At 38.8% G+C, this 18,952-nt stretch overlaps 1 pseudogene; it reads left to right on the top strand.

Moving 5' to 3' along the window:
- Positions 1-420: 420 nt before the first annotated feature.
- Positions 421-18,530, top strand: LOC120144262 (annotated as a pseudogene).
- Positions 18,531-18,952: the final 422 nt, after the last annotated feature.

The following is an 18,952-nucleotide window of genomic DNA, read 5'->3' as shown; positions in this document are numbered from 1 at the left end:
AATTTAAGTTATGAGACTGATTATTTCAAATTATAGTTTTCAATTATTTGTTTTAAGAGAGAGAATGATAGTGTTGACGAAAACGGGTAAAGAAAACGAAAGAACACGAGAATTTTACGAGGTTCGGCAATGTGCTTACGTCCTCGGAGCCTAGGCGGCGCTAGAATTTTATTCAATGATATTTTAGGTCTAGGTTACATCTCTATTTATAATAGAAAACCCTGGTACATAATTACAAAATTAACCCTGTACCGTACCGCAGGGGCTACGCCCCCGCACCCCCAACCCACATAATTTGTAACCCCACAACGAGACTTTCTTTGTAAGGACAGTTGATGTTCACTTCGCTCCATCTCCTGTCCTCTTTACTGGTATATATATTTATGAGCCATACCTAACAGATAGCAAAGTTACTTTTAATACTGGAAATTTCTTGCTGATTCTTTGCATTTTCATGGTAATTGAAGGCAAGGGTGGGGGTTTTGACATCAATGCTTTTAAGAATCAAAGCGGTATGAGTTCTTGTTGTTGGTTGTTTACAAGTTTTCTGTATTTTTCTGAAAGTACTAATGCATGCTTCATTGATGTTTGAATGACAGGTGATACTTCGGGTGAACCGAATGCATCAATTGATCTCGTTGTCAACATTATAGAAGGTGCTTACTTGGCAATAATCTTAATGGTTTCCTGACTGTAATACTTTGGATTCACCATATCCATGTTGCCATGCACGAAGAACTGAAATAAAATCCATTGTATCTGATATTATGTCAGCTTCTGAACAAAGAAGGCTGTAGTACACTCTAGGAAACTACCTTCTGGTATAAAATTATTACCTGATTGGTAGAAATACATATGCCAAGAATAACATATTTGATGACATTCATCGTTTCAGATATTATGCAAAAACTTTCTAAAAACTTCAGATCAGGAATATGGAATAAACTGATAAAACCTGCCAGGGTTTAACTACTGACTTATTACATAATATCTTTAGTATTGAGTGTAGTTGAGCTGCTGGAGTATATGTTCAGCTGCAGTGTGATGATGTGTAAGCAGTTATAGTTTGTTATAAGTGATGATTGTTAGTTGTTAGCTAAGTAGTTAGACGGTTGTAAGTGAGTATTATATAAGTGTTGTATGAGCTATGAATGAAAATTAGAGCAATAATATTTTCTTGATATTCATGTTATTGATTACTCAATATGGTATCAATCGCCACAAGATCCGGAGGATATGCTTCTGCTGCAAGAATAACTGCTGAGTTTGTTAGATCTCAGTTCTATGGCTGCTAGTGATAATTTCATCCTTTCAAGCCACATCAAGATGTTCACAAATAAGAAGATCAACGTTTTACTTGATGAAGTAAATTTCTTGCTTTGGAAACAACAAGTGCTTCTCACAGTAAGGAGCCATCGACTTGAACGACTACTTACTGGTGCGATGAAGCCTCCATCTGAGTTCTTGACTGCTGAGGACGGATCACTAGTGTCGAATGAAGCCTATGAAGATTTCATAGCCCAGGATAGTGCGTTAGCATCATGGCTATTGTCGACTATAAGCCCGCACTTACTCTCTCAATTTGTAGGAGCAGAGACTGCATCTGAAGTCTGGAATACACTGCTGCAAATATTTGCCACAAGGTCGTCCACAACAGTGATTAACCTTCATTGTAAACTACAGTCTCTCAAGAAAGGTGAAGATAGCATGCGTGCTTACCTGGCTCGGGTTAAAGAAACTTGTGATGCTCTAGTCTCTTGTGGAAGTGATGTTTCCACGGTTGGTCACATTGCGAGCATATTAAAAGGGTTGCCTAAAGAATATCAACCATTTATGGCAGTAATAACTACCAGTGGTGACTCCATCTCTCTAGAAAAGGTAAGCACGATCTTGATTGATGCTGAAACACAGTTGGCTGGGTTTTCAACTCAAGAAGAATTAGCAATGGCAAGTTCTCACACAGCTCGGGGGTTGGGTGCTGTTAAAACAAGCTATAACTCGTATGGCCATCGCTCGCAGCATTATTCGTATTATGGTGGAAGGACTGGTGGACGAGGCGGTCGAGGTCGTGGCCGAACACAGCTGCATTTCCAGTTGTGTGGGAAGCCTGGGCACCTTGTTGACAGGTGTTGGCATCGGTTTGATGAAGATTTTCATATTTGTTAACACTAATATTGGTCGTTATCAGTATACAGAAGACATTGCCAATGCTAACAATGCTACCTATGACAAGGCTGATTTCACTGGGTGTGATTGCTGTTTGAATGGGACTCGCAGTCAGCTAACCTCAGAAAATTCCCCTCAAGCTTATTCATCTGTTGGGTCTACACAAGAACAGTGGGTGCTGGATTCTGGAGCCACTCATCACGTGACGCCCAATTCTGGTAACATAACTCGTAGACCATAGCATGGTGGCCCAGGTAAGCTAACTGTTGGTAATGGTGTCTCCCTACGTGTTAATATGGTTGGTGATGGAATGTTAATGACACAATCTAGATCTTTACTATTAAACGATTTACTGCATGTGCCTAGCATAACACAGAACCTTCTCTCGGTGTCCAAGTTTGCTAGGGATAATGGTGTGTTTTTTGAGTTCTATGATCGAGGGTGTTGTGTTCGTGATGTAAACACAAAAGAAGTGTTGCTGCGTGGTCATGTTGAAGGAGGGTTGTATGTCTTCTCAGATGAACAATGGTCAGGTGCTTGTGGTAATGCCTTAACCAATTCAATTGTTGCAGTCGATGAGTTTACTTTGTGGCATCGACGACTAGGTCATGCTACCTATAATACCATTGCAAATGTATGTAAAACAATTGGTGTAAAAGTTTCCAAAGAAATGAATAAAGTTTGTGAAGCTTGTTGTGTTGGCAAAAGTCATAAACTCCCATTCTCGAATTCTTCTACGTTGTATAGTTTACCCTTCGAGCTGGTGTTTACTGACATTTGGGGTCCATCAAATGTGGTGTCTAATGGTTTTCGGTATTACTTGTCCTTTGTTGATGCGTATTCTAGACACTCTTGGGTGTATTTTCTGAAGGATCGGTCACAAGCCATACACGTCTTCAAGCTGTTTTAGCAAATGGTGCTGACTCAGTTTGGTGTCACCATTAAAGCTGTACAGAGTGACTGGGGTGGTGAGTATCGAAGCCTCTCGTCAGTCTTAATCAAGGATGGGATATCACACCGAGTAGCTTGCCCACATACAACTGAACAGAATGGAGTGGTTGAGAGGAAGCATCGACATATTGTAGAGCTTGCACTAGTTCTTCTAGCACAGGCTACTATCCCTTTACAATATTGGTACTATGTTGTTGTTAGTGCAGTGTATCTAATTAATCGGCTTCCAACAAATGTTCTGGATGGGGTGTCTCCACTCGAGAAGTTGTGGGGAAGGAAACCAGATTATAGATTCATGAGAATCTTTGGTTGCAAGTGTTTTCCACACCTGCGAGCTTTTCAATAACATAAGATGGAGTTTAGGTCTAAGCCATGCACGTTTCTCGGTTACAGTCCCTAACACAAGGGCTACATGTGTCTAGCCGAGAATGGAAAAATTTACATATCTCAGCATGTTGTATTTGATGAATCAGTGTTTCCTTTTACAGGTGGTACAGCATCTCGCATAACACCAAAGGTTGCTGCTTCAAAATCTAGTGCCATTGAGATCATCACTGATGTTGGCAAATTAAGTGCTACAAGTAATATTGAGCCACGTGATGTTGGAACTGAAGTGGCAGGAGGTGCGTCTCTCAATATAGAAGAATGCTCGAACCCGTCGTTGAGTGTGGGAAGTCATGTTGCTACTACCAATGATGTTGTTGTGGAAAGTTGCGAGGTAACAAACATGAGTGAGCACAGGGAGCAATCTAGCAGTTAAGATAATGGTGAGCTTAGTAGACACAGCCATGACCAGCTTGGTGGACCAAGTAGTGGAGAACCCCGTGCACAAAGTTTTGTGGAGCTTAGTGAGCAAGGTGGTGAAGGGACAGTGGTAAGTTGTCATCCCATGATGACCAGAAGTAAGCATGGAATCTACAAACCTAAAGTATACTCGGTTGCTTATGCTACTATGGAGCCTGCTAATGTTCATGAAGCTCTTCAATCACCCCATTAGAGGAACGATGTGTATGATGAGCTTGAAGCTTTGCAAAAGAATGGCACCTAGTCTCTCGTGCCCCTACCTGAGGGACGATCAGCAGTAGGGTGTAAGTGGCTCTTCAAACTGAAGAAGAACCCTAATGGCTCTATCGATCGGTATAAGGGTCGGCTTGTAGCCAAAGGGTATTCTCAATTTCCAGGTCACAATTTTACTGAGACATTCAGTCCAGTGGTCAAATTCACCACGGTGAATGTCGTTTTGGCTCTAGCAGTGACTAAGGGGTGGCAACTACGGCAAATTGATGTAAACAATGCCTTCTTACATGGAGAATTGAGTGAAGATGTATATATGCAGCAGTCGCCTGAGTTTAAACAAAGAACTGTTGATGGTGTATCACTAGTGTGCAAGCTCCAAAAAGCGTTGTATGGCCTGAGGTAGGCACCTCGGAGCTGGCACAATAAGTTAAAGCAGTGTTTAGTCAATATTGGATTCAAGGAATCCAACGCAGACACTTCTTTGTTTGTTAAATGTGTTCATAGCAGTTATGTATACATGCTTGTTTATGTAGATGATATAATAATTACAGGAGAATCAAACGAGCAGATTGAAGATATTGTAAAGCTTTTGGGAGCAGAGTTTGCGCTAAAAGATCTTGGAGAACTAAACTACTTTCTTGGGATTGAGGTTCGTCGTGTTGGTGAAACATTGGTTCTTAGTCAGCGAAAGTTCATCATGGAGCTGCTGATGAAGACCAACATGCATAATGCAGGAGTTACCTCTACGTCTATGCTAGTTACATCGAGGCTTACACAAGATGATGCTGGGGATTTGTTGGCTGACGCATATGAGTATCGCATTATAGTGGGAGCGCTTTTGTATGCCTGTCACACACGCCCTGATATCTCATTTAGTGTAAAAAAGGTGGCGCAATATATGCATGCACCTAGGCGTGGCCATTTGGTAGCAGTCAATCGAATTTTAAGATATTTGGTTGGCACGCTTAATCATGGGTTAGTTATAACACCGTCTGTGGTAGGGCTGCATGTTGTGGCCTTTGCAGATGCAAATTGGGCTGGCAATATAGATGATCGAAAGTTTGTTTCAGGTAATTGTGTTTTTGTTGGCGAAAACTTGGTCATGTGGAGCTCTAAGAAACAGAAAGTTGTCTCTAGGTCAACCATGGAGGCTGAGTATAGGAGTGTAGCCGATGTTACTGTTGAAACAACTTGGATTAGTACCCTGCTCACAGATATGGGGATTGTTCAGTCCAAAACACCGGTCATATGGTGTGATAATAATAGTGCAGTGGCTGTTACTGCAAATCCAGTGTATCATGCTAAGACTAAGCATGTTGAGTTAGATGTTCATTTTGTTAGAGAGAAGGTTGTTGCTCAGCAGATTGTGGTCAATTATGTTCCAGGCAGTCATCAAGTAGCAGATAGCCTGACTAAGCCATTGTCTACAGCATAGTTTGAAGTGTTCCGAGCAAAGGTTTGTGTTCAATCGTTTCTTGGAGGAGAAGGTAAAAGTAGGGAGAATATTGAGTGTAGTTGAACTGCTGGAGTATATGTGCAGCTGCAGTGTGATGATGTGTAAGCAGTTATAGCTTGTTATAACTGATGATTGTTAGTTGTTAGCTAAGTAGTTAGACGGTTGTAAGTGAGTATTATATAAGTGCTGTATGAGCTATGAATGAAAATTAGAGCAATAATATTTTCTTGATATTCATGTTATTGATTACTCAATATTTAGTAATACCTGCACGATAAATTGATTATTTGCAATTACCCAAAATTGATCTAAAGTAATCTTGACTCTTTCTATGCTGGTCTTCCATAATCTAGATTGCAAGAAGCCTGTTGTTGCAGCTGTTGAAGGATTGGCTCTTGGAGGTGGCTTAGAATTGACAATGGCTTGTATTTTCTGCTGAGAAACAGCTGTGATTAACTTCTATTGTTAGCCACTTTGATTGTCAGAGTCATAGCAGAATTGTCTGATTCCATTGGCATCTCATTCAGGCTTGCCATGCCCGAATTGCTGCTCCAAAAACTCAATTAGGTTTCCAGAGTTGACGCTTGGGGTGATTCCTGGGCTTGGAGGTACGACAGCTTACTCGAAACTTGCATTTTTCTTCTGGCGGTATGTGCTTTTTTTGGGGAGGTGAGATTTATAAACATGCACTGAATCCATAACATGGTTGTATTTTAAGGTACGCAACGTCTCCTAAGGCTTGTTGGGGTATCTAAGGCTGTTGAAATGATGCTGGTAAGAGCAAGACTGTTACTGGTAGAGCAGAGAAATATTATGGTTATTGATCGTCATATTAAAAAAAATCATGGTCTTGATTCCCTAATTTCATTTCATTGATGTCTTTTGCTTGGTTAGAGGCATCATGTAGTCCTTTTACTGGATGACTGGACTGATTTGAACTTTGAAGAATATACTTAGTTCCGGTGCATGATGTCTTTAAATGATAAAATCTTTGAATTATCACCCATTTCCCACTGGATTTAATTTTGCTCAATGGTTCTGGTAGAATGATTATAAAACACACTGCGGGAAGTAAGCTATGGCGGAACAAAACCACCATCTTTTCCTTTTAATAAGACACCTTAATCTGATTTATATGCTTTGACATCCATGCTTCTTTCCCTGAAATAATTTTGATTGGTTACATGACTCTTCTAGCCAATTATCTTTTCCATTAAATCTAATTCAATACATATCTGATCTCTTTACAGTTTTCCAAACCGGTATTGTCTGATGAAGGAATGTCGCTAGGTCTTGTTGATGACATAGCACCCTCTGAAGAGTTAGTGAGAGCATCTCGACTATTCGCTTTAGAAATTGCCGATAGACGTAAACCATGGGTACGTTCTCTCCATAGAACTGACAAAATAGGATCCCTGTCTGAAGCACAGGGGTTTTAAAGAACTGCTAGAGAGCAAGCCAAAAGAACCTCTCCGAATATTCCTCATCACCTTGCACGTCTTGATTTAGTCGAGGAGGGCATTCTCCATGGAGGATATAAAGGGCTTCTAAAGGTATTTCTTTTCAGAACCTTTTTATTCACGGGATATGCTACATTGACATCTTATGCCGTTTCTTAATGCTAATAACAATAAGCTGACTATCCTAGCAAGAACGTTTATTCCCACTACAGTTTGTTATGTTCAGGGATACATTTCAATTTTCATTATTTCCTCTCATATGATCTTCTAGTTAATTTGTTTGCAACAACTGGATTGTAATATATTCATATACATTCTTGTTGTAACAGGAGGCTTCAGTGTCCAAAGAGATAGTTAAGTCAAACACTACAAAAGCTCTTACTTATCTATTTTTTTCCCAACGTTCTACAGCAAAGGTACCTAATGATTCTTAGAATCAATGATCTCCTTGATTCCATCTTGCAATGATTTAGGGTTGAATGCTGGTTTGAATGAATTCTAAAACCACTGTTCTTGATGCATTGTCATCCGTTTCTATGAATTGCTTCTTTTTCAGGTTCCAAACATTACTGATATAGGTCTAAAACCAAAGCATGTAAAGAAAGTTGGTATTATAGTTGGAGGCATTATGGGCTCGGGCATTGCTGCATCTCTTATCCTCGGCAACATAATTGTTTATCTCAAGGAAATCAGCTCTGAATACCTTCTAAAAGGAATAAAATCAGTAGAAGGTGGATATTCCGTTAATACATTATTTGCTCTCTTGTGAATAATAATGTTTTAAGGAAATTATAATATTTGAATATAACTCTTTGCAAAAGGTTTGTTGGAGGGTTGAAATACTGAAACGGTATTATGACTTGAATTTTCGCTAGTGTTACAACTTACATGTGTTTTTCCTTTTTGTTGGCAGCAACTATTGAAGGCTTAGTGACTAGAGGAAAGTGACGAAGGATAAGGCGAGACAAGCCTTTCTTTGCTCAAAGGAGTTTCCGATTATTCAGAATTTAAGGAACTGGATATGGTCATAGAGGTGGGGTCTTTCGTCATCAAGTTGTTGAAATTTAGCACCTCCAAATCTTGGTTGTTTTTGTCTCTTTGGTAAATTGGTGTTTCAGATATCTCAAGTTGGCCAAATTGTAGTGAACTACGCCCTACAAATACATGTGTGTATAAAATCTTAGGGGGAAAAATACTCGTTCCCGAAGGTGATACACGAGCCCGAATAACGTAGGAATTTTCTATTTTTAGTCTATAGAAGGGTGTAGTTCACTAAAATTTGAAACTAGGTGATTGTTTTCCCAAGCAGCCATTGTCAACCAGAGTCTTCAAACTATCAGGAAAAGATTGTCAATAAGTGATGTTCTCTAGCATTTCCAGCAAGCCAGTCCACATAGGATTAGCATCAGAAGTAGCAAAACCAACCTGGAACCGTCTATCTTTTAACAGAACATGGTCCGTTCAGAAATTTGAGTTAGAATAAAGATGAACTAATTGAAGTTTAAACCGTGCGAACTTTTTGTTTATCAATTTTTACTCAGTAACTTTGGTTTTTTATGATATCAGAGGATTTAGAAATATAAGATGCATTTGTACCTGATAATCTGTACTGGATTAACTCGTTTGCTTCAGTTATTCCTCTTGCAGTCAGTTATTGAGGACGTGCCATTGAAACAAGGAATATTTAGCAACCTCGAGGTGGTCTGCTCTTCTTGCTGCATTTTGGCCTCAAATACATCCACCATTGACCTTAATGTAATTGGAGAAAAGACCAACTCACAAGATCGTATCATAGGGGCTCATTTTTTCAGGTTGTGAAACTTGTTTTATTTGTATACTAATGTTTTTATTATTACCATCATAATAACCCAACATATGTATTACATAAAATGAATTGTTTTAACATGAATTTCTCTTGGGCTAGCCTTATCACGTTCACAATCATCTGGTTTAGAGGAAGCATATGCTGCTGTTTACTCGAATGAACTTTATTTTGTTGGATGCACGCAAAAATATTTTTGTATTATCGATTTTTTGACCACTTTGTTTATATGGATTGCGCCTTTTTTTTATGCCTCTCTGATGAACAGTCCTGCTCATATAATGCCTCTCCTGGAGATTATACGAACAGAGAAAACTTCCCCACAAGTTATTCTGGATCTCCTAACAGTTGGGAAGATAATAAAGAAAGTTCCCATTGTTGTACGTAACTGCACCGGCTTTGCTGTTAATCGAACATTCTTCCCCTACATGCAAGCTCCGCAACTTTTGGTGCATCTTGGAGTGGACTTGCTCGGAATTGACAGAGCGATCAGGAACTTTGGTTTTCCTTTGGGTCCATTCCAGTATGTTTCTTCCCAAGCCCAAAGCATTCTACATGACTTGAGTTTGATGTGTATTGCTTCACAGACAATTTCTTATTTGAGATAGAAAATGGGGGAAATGGAAGTAAACACTACATAAAAGTCCATATAGAAATGGTAACTATGATTTTTTCATGATAATAGAAACATCGAGTTGTACAAATCCACGTGCTACCACAAGTGTAATTTTATGTTACTTATGCCATGCATGATTACTTAGGAAGCTCCATTTTGAATCAATTCATTTAGAAATGCCTTCATTGGCAATACCTGCAGGCTTCAGGACTTGGGTGGATATAGACTAGGCAAGGCAGCTGGGAAACTATATGCAAATGCGTTCCCTGATTGAATATTCATGTCTCCGTTGCCTGAACTTATGTTGAAAGACAGACAAAACGGTAAAATGGTATTTTGATTCTGCTTCCAGTTCATGTTCAGGGATACCTTTCTATTGTCTAGCATTTCAAATCGTTGCTGTTCTATGGCGTTTTAGGCAAAAGCAATGGGAAAGGATTTTATTTTCACAAAAAGGGAAGCAAGCCAGTACCTGATCCTTCGGTGCTACCTATTGTTGATGAATCTAGAAAGCTTATGAATATTATGCCTGGTGGAAAGGTATTTAGTCTCGTATGTGACTGAGTTAAGAACAAAAGACACTATATCTTCCATTGTTAGCTGATATATTTTTTGGTCGGATTTCATTCGACAGCCTATTTCAGTTGCAGATGAAGAAATTACTGAGATGGTATTGTTTCCAGCAGTTAACGAGGCATGTCGTGTTTTGGACGAGGGTGTCCTTGCTCGAGCATCGGACCTTGATGTTTCATCTGTACTAGGAATGAGCTTCCCGTCTTACCGGTAACTTCTTTACCGGCGATTTTTAGTCTGCTACTTGAATTCGAGAATAGCCTCTAATATCTGCAGAGTTTAATTGTTCCATTTTCAACTGCTAAAAGATCTGGCATTCTGCATCCAACTGTTTATTTCTTTCAGCCGTTGCAGTTTCTATTACCAGTCACTACTGAATATGCCAGAAAATGAACTTGCTGCTTCCCTACAGAACTATCACTTTCGATTTAATGGCCTCCTCTTACGAAAATTGCTTTTCGGTTGCAGCGGTGGTATCATGTTCTGTGCCGACACAGTCGGGTCGAACCATATCTATTCGAGTCTCAAGAAATGGTCTGAAATATATGGGAGCTTCTTTAAACCGTCGAGATATTTGGAAGAAAGACCCTTGAAAGGAATGCCACTGGTAATAACTAAAGAGAAAATAATCTCAGTGACCAAAAATCCCATATAATATACGATTTTAATCAACTTTTTCCGGATTTGTCAAAATGACCAACAAAATCGCAATGCGATCGCTAATTCGCAACGCGATCTCCATTATCGCAAATCAGTTTACAGATTCGCAACGCGATTATGACTATCGCAATGCGATTTTTCAATTTCGCATTGTGATTTTCCCAATTCGCAATACGAATAAGTAAATCGTAATGCGAATTTGGAAAATCGCAATGCGATACTGACTATCGCAATGCAATTTTCCTAATTCGCAACGCGATTATGACTATCGCAATGCGATTTTTCAATTTCGCATTGTGATTTTCCCAATTCGCAATACGAATAAGTAAATCGCAATGCGAATTAGGAAAATCGCAACGCGAATACGTAAATTGCAATGCGAATCTTACTATCGCAATGCGATTTACATAGCGCCATTCGTATTAACGCGTATTTTTTTTCAAATTCCAAACACGAATTTTTTCTTAATAAATCGGAAACTGAACCGTCCACAGTAATCGCAACTCATAACCTCAAACCTAAAATCACAACACTCAGTCCCATCTCCATCTCTCACTCTCTACGGCGAAATCCGTCCCCATCTCCGAAGATTTCCGTCCCCATCGCCGGCGAAATCCCTCACAACCATTCACAGTCAAAAATTCCTCACAATCATTCAGAAATGGAAAATCAACCTCCGAGGGTTAGTTTTGTTTTATTTTTATTTTGAAATTTTTGCATTATTTTAGGTTTTTCATATTGAGATTGATGATAAGTTTACTGGTAATTTCAATAATAGATTAACCATTTCACTTAGATTTCTTATTAAATTCATTCGATTGCTGCCAATACTGCTAAACTGTTTAGCCTGTGAAGTTAGTATTTGTCTTTGTTTTGTCTTTTGGTTGAAGTAATGCAGAAGAAGAATAGTTTCGAGAATGAAAATCGTAACGCGGAAATAACTATCGCAACGAGAGAATCGCAACGCGAAATAAAAATCGCAACGCGAAACCAAAATCGCATTGCGATTTTCATTTCGCGTTGCGATTCTCTCGTTGCAATTTTCATTTCGCGTTGCGATTTTCATTTCGCGTTGCGATAGTCATTTCGCGTTGTGATTCTCTCGTTGCGATAGTCATTTCCGCGTTGCGATTCTCATTATCTCGTTGCGATTTTCATTTCAACCAAAAGACAAAACAGTGTTGCAAATTTTAGTTTCAAGAATAAACTACTATTTATGTTTATTATTTTTGGTATATCTTGACAGTGTAGTTTTTGGTATATCTAACTTGGTATGTTTATTGTTTTTGTAGAAATTTTTTTCGGCTTCATTGACATTAAGGAATAAAGTTAGCCTAGCCACTACAATTGCTTCGAAGCTTTCACCTGCACAAAGAAAATTGTTTGAGGAAACCTGCTTCTGGCCATGGCTGAAAGTACAGCATCCAGGTGGAGATGCTAATTTGACCCATTTGTGGCTTCAGACCATGACTAGCTATCTACCCGACAGTATACAACGTGGTGAGGAAGAGATATGGTTTCATTTTCCACCGGCATAAACTTGTTTTGGGCGGAAGGAGTTCTGCTTAATCACTGGTCTACGATTCGGACACGATGATGTAGGCCGGTACACTCGTCATATCACCCGCCCATCATGGTTATCCAGGGTTTTTCCTGATGAGTCAATAGAGAAGCCGAACTTACACGTCGACGATATGAAAAAATTGTTTAATAAGAAAGATGATTTTACTCGGATGAATGACGTCGATGTTGTCCGAGTATGCCTTCTACTACTTTTGTATGCCGGCTTTTTAGGCAGAGAGGCCAGACAACCTATTCCTCAGGAGCTAATATTATTGGTAGAGGACCTAAATGCATGGAATCTGTTTCCGTGGGATTCGTATATATGGAAAGCTACCTGGACTAAGTTGTCGTCTGCCTTTGATGACCGCAAAAGTTTGCGGGGCGATGGGTCGAAATACACTTTGTCAGGCTTTGTTTGGGCCTTTAAGGTAAGAATTTCTATATAATGTTTTCAAAATTATAATTAATTATTTAACAATTACTAATGTTTGTTATTATATTGTTTGTAGATTTGGATATTCGAGGCCTTTCCCGCCATGAAGACATATGCAATAAAACTTCAAATGATATTCCCAGGGCTATTTCCTGGAAGAGGAAACGTCTGTTGGATTGGGAAGACTTAATACCATATGCGACAATAAATAATGTAAGTTAACACAAATACTATCATATATAAACAAGTTATTAATAGTAGACGTTTAACTTTGTTTGAGTTTTTATATTTTTAGGAGGCCAACATTCCATTAATGAGACTGACACCCACGGAGGCTGAGCTTGCCACTGATTGGTGGCAAGCTAGTCAGCGTTTTCTTGATGGCACGAATGATGAGCAGCCTCCACTTCCTCCACTTCGAGAGCCATCACCTCACCCAGAGCCATCACCTGATCGACCCGACTATACACCTCTACAACGAGAGCCATCACCTATCCCGTCACATCATCGAGCCTCTTCTCCACCATCACCTCATGATAGGCGACCGGCAAAGATGCCACGACTTCTATCTCCCTGTTCTCCACCTCCACGGGATGAGTCAAGGGAGTTACGTGATGAGGTCAATGCCTTGCGTGAGGAGATCGGTACTCTACGCGATAACGATGGTGCATGGCGTGTAGAGGTGTCTACTTTACGTGGTGAGGTTGCCGCTCTACGTGAGATGGTAGTATCGTTGCAGAATGAGTTTCATACTCTAAGCAACGAGGTAAGTTTAAGATTTTCCATATTTAACTTGATGATAAATTTACTCGTAATTTCACTTAAATTAACTATTTCACTTAGATTGCTTAGTAAATTTATTTGGTTGCTGCCAATACTGCTAAATTGTTTATTAATACTGTAAAGTTAGTATTTGTCTTTTTGTTTTGTCTTTTGGTTGAAGTAAATTTATTCGGTTGCTGCCAATTCTGCTAAACTGTGTATTCTTTAACACTGTGAAGTTAGTATTTGTCTTGTTTGTCTTTTGGTTGAAAGTTTGAAATATATTTGTCTTTGTTTTCACTGTTTAAATATCATGTCTGTTTATTTACTGATATTTGTATTTAATTATTTAGCGGACCGATAAGGTGGATGCTTTACGTCGAGTTTTTCTTGCACGACAGAGTTCACGCATCAGACGGCATGCACGTGCTATTAAGTCTCCGTATACCCCAATAGTACGAAGACACCGCAAGAAGAAGCCCGACTCGCATGTCATCCCTCAAGAGTCCACTCCTATCGTTGAAGAGGCCCCTATCATTCCTCGAGAGTCCCCTCCCACCGTTCAAGAGGCCACTGTCATCGTTGAAGAGGTCCCTCCCACCATTCAAGAGCCCGATTCACATGGCGTCATATGTAGGATTCTTGAGAAACCCTCTGACGTGCCGGACATGATGGATTCAAGTTGGCTCTCGTATGAGTTACCGGCCAGTACCATACCGGTATCTGAAGTGGAGAGGAAACAACTACCGGACACAATTCTGGATAACACCCTTTGGGCTAAGATCGCAGTTGATTTTTATCTACATGAGCGAAGCCAGGGGTGTTTCACTGACATATGTAAGCTCAACGATGATATCTATTTGTTGCTTGATCGGTCTTGGTGGGGCGTATTATTAGGGGTCGAAGATAATGGCTATTTCGATGGAGGGGTAAGTCTTATATTTTTCTTATATTTAATTTGATATTTTTTGTAAATTTATGTAAGTTACTAATATATGTCTTTTTTTGTAAAACAGCATATCGATGCATGGGTGTCACGTCTTCTAATAATTAGGAAACTTAAGGAAAATAAAAGAAATACACGATATACAATTATGCCGACGTCTTTTAATGCCGTTCACTTGAAGAATCAACGAGATGAATCATTTGCGTTGGGCAATGGACAAGCTAAACTTTATCCTGCATGGTGGGAGGTCGATAAGGTTAGTGTTTATTTTAGATTGAGTTTAAAGGTATTCATAAATAAGTGCGCAAATGAATGAATTATTACTTATGATTGCAGGTGTTTATCCCTATTTTGGAACGTAACCATTGGCTTCTCGTCGAGCTTCAGATCCCATCCCTTAAGGCAATAGTATATGACAGCATGATAAATTATATATCATTGGCTGATTTAAGAGATATTATTAAGGGATGGAGCTCTTATTTGGATAAATTCTTGGATGCGATAAATTATTGGACTCGTTCTGGAAACAAGAAGCCAAAGAAGCTCAATATTACAGTTAGCAGAGACGAGACCGCACCACAACAAACGAAAGGACCCAGAGGGGATTGTGGTCCTCTCGTATGCTTGGTGTTGAACCGTTTGATCACAGGAAGTATAAAGTATCTACCTCCCACCGATATAAATAGAGCTGCAGTAGGCTTGTGGTTTCGACATTATATGGCTAGATCGATATATACGAGACGTTGCCTACCTGCATCCGCGTTATAAAAATGTCCATAAACAATTGGTATGTTTATAGGCTTGTGGTTTGAAAATGTTTGGTTAAGTACCTAGAATTCAATAATTTGTTGTTTGTAGGTTTTAGATGTGTAGAAAGTATTGTTTGAGCAAATGTTTGGTTTATGCAGGTTAATCTCAGAAGTGAGCTGCGTGAAAATGATGTATGATTGCAAAAGTTGATTCAATAGTAGAAGTGTTGTTTTCTCTAAGAATTATTGCTTATTTTTTGATTGTTTAATTGATTTGTAAAAGGTGATTTGTAAAAGTTGATTTGTTTAATTGATGTTAACATAATTCTTATTTGTGCTTGTTTAATTGATTGAAATGTAATGGTTGATTTTGTTGATTTCAATCTGCATTATGTTGAAGGCAAAAAGTACAATCGCAATGCGAAATGAAAATCGCAACGAGAGAATCGCAACGCGAAATGAAAATCGCAACGAGAGAATCGCAACGCGAAATTAAATTCGCGTTGCGATTTTCATTTCGCATTGCGATTCCCTCGTTGCGATTTTCATTTCGCATTGTGAAATTAGAGTTGCGATTTTCATTTCGCATTGCGATTCTCTCGTTGCGATTTTCATTTCGCATTGCGATAGTAATTTCCGCGTTGCGATAGACATTAAGATGATTGCCTATTAAGTGATAACATCTGAACAGATCATAGCAATTTTTAAACTCAAGTTACTAATACATGCCTAACTGAAAATGTTAAAAGTTCACACATAAAATCTACATAATACAACGTTTGCATTTAAAAATCACCTAAGTTAACAGTCCCAAAAGGTGAAGCCAATTGTGATTGAGATTTTAAAGATGATTGCGATTTTGATTGCCTTTTTCTTGACACTATATGAGCTTTGGATTTTGATGATGATCCATATTTTGGTAGAGGAAAAGATGATTGTGATGGCACTGGTGATCCACATGTCAACCTTGTATAACCACTTTTCTTGCACCGACTACATGTCAATCTCTTCTTCTCTTCACCCTTAGACGATATACGATCGTGACTTTTTGGTCGGCCAGGTAGCCTTCTGTCCATGGCTGGTGGCAAAACTGTTTGTAAGTCATCTGGTATGTCCCACTCAGAAGGATGTGGAATAGGGTAGACAATCTCGGCATAAGTCTGTCGATATACTTCTGTAGTGTAGCAATCCATAGCGTATGTGCTTGAATCATCTTGGTTTAGATGAAGAGCAACTTTTATAACATGGCCACACGGATAACCAGATGTTTGCCATTTCATACAACTACACGTCCTTGCATTTAGATCGACAAGCCCATTTAAGTTATTATCCAGTACTTCAAACAAAGTGTTTGAACATGGTTCAACTCTCCATGACGTTGACTTCACAACACGTTTCGTTATCTTTTTTCAGTCCATGGTGTAACACGATGTTCCAATGTTCCTGTAAATTTAAATAAATAATACTTAGTAAAATATATGATAAGTTACGAATTCAAAGAAATAATACCTGCATGGTTTCTTTTCTTGTAGTACCACTGTTGAATAGAGGCTCGAAAAAACTCCATTAACATAGTAATGGGTAATTTCCGGGAATGACGACTTAGAGCGTTGATTGATTCTGCACTATTAGACGTCATGAAACCATATCTTGCTCCAAGTTGATGTACTCTTGACCATCTTTCAAACCCGACATCTTCTAGTGTTTGAGCACACTGAGGCAAAACATCTTAAACAGTTTATATGCTTATTGAAATCCACTTCCCGATAAGCTTTTACAGCCTTCCAGTATGTCCATTTGTGCTTTTTTATACAGCAGACCTTGATTTTAGATTTCTATACAATGAACACCACAAAGTCCATGAAAAGCATCTGGGAAACACCTTCTAACAGCGTTGTCAATTGAGTTTGCCCTATCGGATATGATTGTCAGATTGCTAATAGGACCTATGCAATCCTTAAGATGCCCCATAAACCATGTCCATGAATCAGAGGTTTTCAGATTTGCCAACCCCGTAAGCTATTGGCAATATCCCATTGTTAGCATCCATGGCTACTGCTAATAAGTTTACTCCAAGGTATCGACCTTTCAAATGTGCTCCGTCAACTATAATAACTAAGCGCATGCAAGTAATAAACGAACGAATCTACAAAATAATATACACAAGAAATAATCATTTAAATGTGAAATGCATGTAACTAACAGAAATGAGTCAACAGAATTATATTGATTTACTAACTGCAGCACCAATGGCGATAAACAGCAACTCAAAGCGTCCATCTCTATCTGTTTTGATATGAGTTACCGACCCAGGATTTTTCAGCTTTAAATTGTGACAATAAGCCGGCAGTTGGGCAAACGATGCTTCTGGCGACCCCCTCAACAATTCCAAGGCATAACATTTGGCTCTCTAAGCTTGAGAATATGATATACTAATCTTGAACCGAGCATTCATGTCAGTCATAATTTCATGTCCCCGATATACCCTGCCATTCAAAACATTAACTCAGCCAGAAAACCACCCAACACCTTTTGTTTGCCTGTCTATGGTGAGGAAAAACTTGGGTTCTTGAACATGTATGTTTATCAATAAAAGTCCTACTTGAAACATTTCGCAATCTTTTATCCCCTTTGTAATCATACGCCACGTACAGTTTTTGTCAATCATACACCTTGTTTCAAAACGATCTTTGCTTGATTTGTTAACTTTTAGTTGATAGCCATCTTCCACACATTTCGTATACAAAGCTATCTTCAAGTCTTCCTTTGTATCAAAACAATCATCTTTCTTGATACGAATAACTTTTGTGTAACAATCAACTGCTTTCTTTACCAACTCTTCTTCCGGTATCTGAAGTAATTCTGGCATATTCCAGTTATACTCCCGTGGCATTTTCTTTTCTTCGGGGACTTTTTCTTCTTCTTTTTCTTCTTCTTTTTCTTCTTCAGGATTATATGAATTACAGAATGGATGTTCAACATGTTCATTCACAGCCTCCACTTCCTCCTCATTATCATCAACAACATCTTCCTCTGCAACGGTTGTTTCATCATCAAAATTCGGGTATTGACCAATATCAAATCATTACACGCAGGGTCTGTTTCTTCTTCTGAAACATCATCAAAATCCGAGTATTGACCAATATCAAAGTCCGGGTATTGACCAAGAACAAATTTTGAATACTGACTAGTACTCACAATTTTTTCTCTTGGCTCATCATCGTATAATTGGTCAATACGAAAACCAGAATTTGGTGCTGAAAGTTGATTGGGATTTGGATTAGAGAAAGGTTGTGGGTTTTGAGAAAAACTTAGTTGATTACTACCAGCTACTAACCCAACAATACTACTTCTAGGTTCAACAACATACAATGTAACATCATCACTTGAAACACTAATGTAAGCAATGAATCGTTCAACATCTTCATTGTCGGTTAACAAATAAACTTTACCATTCCTCTGATAAGATAGCCTAAATCCACTTAGGGGCTCTAAATTCAATTTCTTTGAAACACGTAACATTAGAGTTTCATAAGTTAACTTTTTTAATGACAGTTTTAGTTGAAGATTCATGGGTAAAGGCATATATTGTAAAACACCATGAACATTCTCCCATGACCCTCCAAAACACAAATCTATCCAAACATGATCAACATTAGATGATTTCATGGTTGTAAATTAATTTACTAAACAAACGAGCTGCGAAACTAAGACCTGTTGCCGGATGGGGAAGGATGTAGGAACGGATATAAGAACGGATGTCGCCGGAGAGAGTGAT

The sequence above is a fragment of the Hibiscus syriacus genome, unplaced genomic scaffold (assembly GCF_006381635.1).
Source record: "Hibiscus syriacus cultivar Baekdansim isolate YM2019G1 unplaced genomic scaffold, ASM638163v2 tig00002317_pilon, whole genome shotgun sequence".
Lineage (NCBI taxonomy): Eukaryota > Viridiplantae > Streptophyta > Magnoliopsida > Malvales > Malvaceae > Hibiscus > Hibiscus syriacus.
The sequence above is the reverse complement of the archived record's forward strand: the minus strand, read 5'-3'. Positions and strand labels throughout refer to the sequence as shown.